This window comes from Crocuta crocuta, unplaced genomic scaffold (assembly GCF_008692635.1).
Source record: "Crocuta crocuta isolate KB4526 unplaced genomic scaffold, BGI_CrCroc_1.0 scaffold42, whole genome shotgun sequence".
Lineage (NCBI taxonomy): Eukaryota > Metazoa > Chordata > Mammalia > Carnivora > Hyaenidae > Crocuta > Crocuta crocuta.
The window spans coordinates 1,383,239-1,390,011 of NW_027528744.1; positions in this window are offsets into that span (position 1 = coordinate 1,383,239).

Consider the following 6,773-nt stretch of genomic DNA (forward strand, 5'->3'; position numbering starts at 1 on the left):
AAAAAAAAAATGGACTCTGCTTTCTTACCCTAAATACAAATGCAGGAAAACCCATACACTTGTACCTTGGCACATGCATAATGATGCATACCGTTTGAATCCGGCCCATTTCAATAGGAGATGCTATCGAGCATTTTACTTAAAGAACAGTGGATTCCTCACATTAACTGAGATGGCCAATGACCCCAAACCAATTAATGTTGAAAGTCTGTAATAGAGCACTATATAGCATAGCAGCAAGTTCATTTAGCATATTATATTACCTAACGGGAGTAGGAGCCACCACTTGTAATGTAAATGGCTTAATGGTTCTTTCTACAGTGAGCAAGACCAGGAGAAAAATTATGTTCCGCTGTAACAAGAGATACTCCATATCCTTAGGAAGTGTATTTGTAACAGGGCACATTTTCATTTTGCCGCAAATGGTCCCCTAATTTCGTAGACTGATGTTTGTGCACATGACTTTAATTTTCTGAGGGAGATAGGCAGGTGTTCTTGTGCCTGTTAGCTGTATCTGCCCATAAGAAGCACAGTAACATCCATGAGCCAAATATAGTTTGACATAACTCATATCTTTATTACCTCCTACAGAATGATATTATTTCATGCTGGCACATTAATGTTTCCAGCACGATACTGTCATTCCTGGAAATTTTACCTTTTGAAGTTCAAATATTGAAGAATGACTCTTAAAATTCTCTAACTGCCTTAGATTTGGGGGGAAATGCAACTTATTCCAAGGTCAGCAGTTTTACTCTTTTTGTGATATTTGATGCCACTGCAGATAGTGTTCAGATAATGGAGAAAGGTCATATCTGAAAAACTCTTACCTCTTCTTGACCAAAGAATTTTTTCCTCTTCTATTTCCATTTTTGCAAATAATATTTCATCAACTTCTCATGTCATACTTCTCTGTGATGTGTTTCCCTACTGATGCAAATTCAGGATATGCTGATCAAAAATGTTTAAATGATTGCAGCTTGAATCCATTTGATGTAGTACTTTGATCTGCCCTAATACTCCAGCAGTCAAAATTAGTTAGGGTGGATGGAGTATATAAATTTCCTGTTACTGCCATAGCAAATTACCACAGATTTAGTGGCTTGAAATAATACAAATTTATTAGCTCACATTTCAGTAGTTCAAAGGTCTCATTGGGCTAACATCACTTACTGACAAAGCTACATTCCTTCTGGAGGCTCTAGAGGAGTATCCTTTCTTTTGCCTTTTCTAGCTTCAAGAGACCACCTGCTTTCCTTGACTTGCGGCCTCTTCCTCAAAAAGTACCAGTTTTTTCAAAACTAGCAGTTTCTTCAAAACTAGCAGTGGTGAGTTGAATCCTTCTCCCATGGTATCTATCTGACTCTTTTCTACCATCACATTTCTCTTTCTCTGACTGCAGCTGGAAAATGTTTTATACCTTTGAGGAATCATGTGATTAGATTGAGCCCACCCAGATAATCCAGGACAATCTCCACAACTCAAGGTCCATATCTTAAAACACATCTTCAAAATCTCTTTATGTCAAGTAACATATATTTAGTGGTTCTGGATAATGGGACTTGAACATCTTTGATGTAGAGAGGGAGTTGATGGCATTAATCTGCCTACCACAGGAAATCTCTGAGAGTTTTTTCTCATACCAATATTTGGAGCATTAATTGCAGTTCCCAGCCTAGGAGTCTCCAAACTTTTAAAATCATGCATGAAAATAGTTCTAAAATTTTGATAATAAAGCCCAAAATATGTACATTTCCTTCTAAACCGTCCTATTATCTTTATTAATAGTATATATACTATTAGTAAAGATTGACTTTTTTAGTATATAAATTAAATGGATCTTCTAATGGTTTCTTTGCACCCCAAAGCATCTTGTGTGCCCATTATTTTGGAGAAGAAGGAAAAAGGATGAAGTTTGGATTAACTTGTGTAAATGTGGCTATTTTTTTGGAAAGAAGTCTTCAAAGTGAGCAAGGGACTGCAGTGACTTTTCGGTGGTCTCTGCTAGTTTTTGGAAGTGTGGAAGAAAGTTGTTTATTTATTTGCTTCACTTACACTATTACTGCTGTTTGTAGTTACAAAGTTTAACAGTATAGTGTAACATACCCAAAAGTTTCCTGAGAGTTGAGAGCTGCCAATTACAAAATTATAAGACATATACCATTTTATAAAAGATTAGAAAGAGATTATTTACCAGAAGTGCTAGAATGAGGCCGTATCTCATCAAACAGCTAATCAGGTCAGTACAGTAGAAAATCCCAAGAAACCAATTGCTCAATGACCATTTTAAACAATAGTGGCAAGGTCCATGTGAAAATAAGTTGAGAGAAAGAACCAGTGATTCTGCTAAGCTCATTTTAAGCCATAGTTTCTGACTCTGAAAACATCTGCATTACACCAGCCACTCTTCATCTCAATGACATCAAGGCTTATTATAACGTAGGAAAACCAGAATTTGTAACCTAAGCAGATTCTGTAAGTCCCCTTGTATTAAAATGTGAAATGTTTTTAGAGCAGTCACCCTCAAAAGTGGGATCTTGTGAAGGCATACTAACATACCTCTGAAATCAAAAAGACCGTCTGCTGGCGAATGAAAAGTAGGTTGCCACAAAAATGTACATAAACTAGGAAACAAGTCAGTGAATTTTTGCCGACTACCAAAGTGTACCGGAGACAGTCTGGGCAGTATATTTTTATTTAATTTTCTCCAGGCCACTTTCATTCTCTTCCCAAATGGTGGGTAGGTAGTCTTAAATCCTTCACTGATAGTTTCCATCAATGATTTCAATATGTAACTGATAACATGTCAATGATTACTATACAAAGAAGTTAAACTTTACAGTGAAATTTCCCCCATTGAAACCCAATACAGGGATTAGCAACAATGGGGAATCTGTTTTATTTGCATTTAATTTGTACCTTCACACTATTATCTCCCATGTTTTAGTTTCAGGAAATGTGGTCTCAGGCTATTATAACCACATTTCATGCTGCTGTTGCACTGTTATTTGATCTCTATGGTTGGAAATGACTTACTGAAAAAATAAAGCTAGCATACTTTATTTTAATTATACCAGTGCAGTGTCTAAATAAAAAATGTACTTTATATTTAATGTGGAGCACAGATTAACAGTTTTATGGGACATAAAATCTATCTATATCATTTTCTATTTACACATCAGTTATATATCTTTCTCTCAGCAAAACAAATGCCTATGGTGTGAAAACAAGGAAGGAGAGCATTGAAGTTACAATCACATGGGCAGTAAATAACAGCTTAATTGGTCTGGAATGCTGGAGTTTGATTTTTTTTTCCGCCTGGCTTTTATTTATTGATCTCTATAGCTTATTTATCTTTCCAGCGATTTGTACAAGTCTATCTCCTTTCCTCAATAAGCCAATCTCTGGTGGTTTTATACTGCACATCCCATCTGGGGAAAGGGTCTAGTGAGAGAAGTGCAGTTGCTCCTGGAAAAGCCATTATTTAAAAGCTTTTGTGGAGGTAAGGGTAACTTCTTAGTTTTTACACTTTGTCTTCTGGAAAAAAGAAGGAAAGAAGAAGTGCTGCTATTATGAAGTTGCCACCCAATGTATGTTTCAACAGTTCTCTTCTCTGCCTTGTTTGGCAGCAGTAAGAAAACAAAGAAGGATTGAATGTGCACTGCAAAATGTCTTTTAAATGTTCCTGTCTATGATTTAGCTCCTAGTGAGGGTAGCAGACAGGAATGGAGTATAGATTCCTCATACAAGATATGTAAACCTTGGGTTTTCCTCTCTATGCATTTCCACTGTTCCATTTCTAATATCTTTTTAAATAGCTCTTTAGGATAAACTGCACTTGAAATGACACATGATGCCCCATAGTGCAGTTGAGAAATGGCAAATGTAACCATTCTTAGGAAAGCTAGTTGGCAAAAATGCAACACTTTTTCTAGTATATAGCTATCCACAGTTGAAGTGAACCCTGGAAAATTAGTCATTTTTTCCCTCCTAAGTCAATGATCCCCTTGTTCATCAAATCAGCACTTACAGTGTTTGTCATGATTCTGTTTGGTTGCCTTGATCTCACAGAATATTAGAAAAGTGCTCTGAAAGATTTCTTCTGTTGATAGCTGAGGGAAAACCAAGTTTACAGATGGCAATTCTATACTTACACTATGCAACTGATGCTCTGCAAAGTGATTCTGTAAACATATTCCAAAGAAAAGACTCTGCTATCCCATCATCACCCTAATATAACCTTAACTGCTTTAAAATGAGCTGATGAAAATTTGGGGCAGGTCTTGTACAGAATGTATTTGTATTTGACATAATTAGTGGTAGGCAGATCTCACTACATCCAGAGGGAATCTCAAGACAACTGCTTGGTCGACTATTAGTGCTTAATTTCTGAATGTCAAACCCTGCACATCTTAATTTCTAGAGAATAAGCTCAATTGAACTTGCTCCCCAGTTATGCAAAAACTGCTCAGATAAAACCAAGTGGACACCAATGTAATGAATGTGGTTATTAAATTGTTTCAATTGAAAGAACCCTATTCTTACACCATCATAATGGGAACAATTTATCCCCACTGATCGGGCTGTCTCTCTCTTTCTCTCTTTCTCGCTCTCTCTTTTTCTGAGCTCTCTTTGATCTTGAAGCATATTGCAGTGGTGTGTCCTATTGAAAAGCGAAACTGGGGCAATTTTAATGCTTTTGTACCTTACCAGTGCTCTATTTTTTCACTGTTTAAAAATAGCTGTTAATTATAAGTGCAGTTTAAATGTCTCAAGTGACCCAGAAATGCAGGTTGGAATGAGACAGATTGTGTGTCTCATATAAAACAGATGTACTCTCACAGAGCATTCTGAATTCAGCCTTTCCTCTGTATCCTCCTCTTGGGTTATTTCAATCAGGTATTGAGCTGGTCTAGCACTGTGCTATAAAATCCCACACATTTGAAGTGGGAAAAAGAAAAGTGAATCTCTCTCTCTCTCCCCCTCTCAATCTCTCTCTCTCTCTCTCTCTCTCTCTCTTTTTTGTGTGTGCCACAAAGAGCCTCTTTTGTGTATCAGTCCCCACTATGTGGATGAATATGGTATTTTGGTGTTGGATAATGGGACAAGGGGCCACTTTCCTGGCCTGGAAGACCACATGATTTTCTAGAGATCCACTTTGCCTATCTCTTGAGTCAGGGTGGGTTTGGCTTAAAAAGAATGCTGCAGTAGTGATAAATGTGTTTCTTGAGGTCCTTCTTCATCTTGATTCAGTAGTGCCTGAGGACAAATGAATCTCCTGCTAGATTTCCAAGATCTTTGATTCTTCACTGGTTTCAGAAACTTGTGTTTTTGGCCCCTTGCTAACACTTTGATGCTGGAGATGGGTGCACTGCTGGTGATGTTTCAGGGACCAAGGCTTTAATAAGCAATGTGCTAACTCAGTAAAATCACATTATTCATTTACTCTGCTACAGTCTGAACAAATCTGGTACTTACCTAATTATATGTGCTTGCATCTAGCAGGTTTGAAGATGTTCTTGTTTTGTGAAGTTACAAGAAGTGATTTCAAAAGTGAATTTAAGATAAAGTACATTCTAGTGGTTTGATGATCTTTTCCAAGTTTCTTAAAATCTTTACACATCCCAAAGCCACATGAATCTGAACATTTAGACAGTGAGGGAATTCAAGACTCGTCCCCTCCTCCGCTTGTATTGAAACCCTGTGGTCTAATCCTCCTTGCTGTCAGGATGAAAACATGTCTCAGAAAGAGGAAGACAATCTATATGCATTGGCTACCTATCTGCTTCTAGCTAGAAATGCCCAACCAAAGAGTTCTTCATTGCCATGGCAATCACACTGAATGTAGTCATGGTGTGGGCTTAGGGACAGGTTCTTTAAATTCTTTTTAGAAAATGTGTAGACATTTTAGTCAAGTTCGAAATGAAGGCACTGATGCAAACATTTTTTTTTACAGCTAATTTTCTAAATCAGTAATTCTAATTTAATTGATTTGACTCTAATCATTTTAATCCTGATCATTCTAATTTGTTCACTAAGATTTATTCCGTTTAATGTTTATTGTCTTGTAAATGACAGTCTAAAGCACTTGAATTATGGTCTCATGCCAAGCTGGTGGTTTATTTTCAGAAAGAGGGGAAGATATGGCCTCAGGTAACATTAAGAGAACCTATATCATAAGGAGTTGGTGCTAAAAATGAATTCAGAAGAAATCATTCTTTAAATCCATATCTTATAAAAATATTACACTTAATGAGACATGTTTATGTTGTGATTTGAAGGGGAATGCTAACACATTTATAGATATAATACAAACCACACTATTTCTAAGTAGAGTAGTTCTAAAAGCAGAACTGCTGGGAAAGGCACTTTTTGTGTGTAGTCTTTAGAATTGCCCTCAACTGCAGCGAATGGGCTACGGGCCTAGAACTTGACTTACCAAGAGGTAAAGAGTCCTCACAGCCTGTATCGAACTGGTCACCTGGTGTGGGCACATCTCATGCTGTTTCAGACTCATTATATGCTCATTTGTTCTGCTTAGCTTGTGTGTCATCTGGCTATATCTTTTCCATGATGGGAGGGGACATGGTCCTTCATTCTATGGCACGAGATGGCTGTGTGCAGGTCAATGGCTTTGCAGCTGTCAGGAGTAACCATGACCATGAGGGACCAGAGAGGCTGAACTTGCTCTGTCTCTTCTTTATGTGAGTGAAATGTTGTTCTCTCTGGTGCCTGACTGTCCTGTGTTTTCCTTTGGCAACTCAGATACCAAG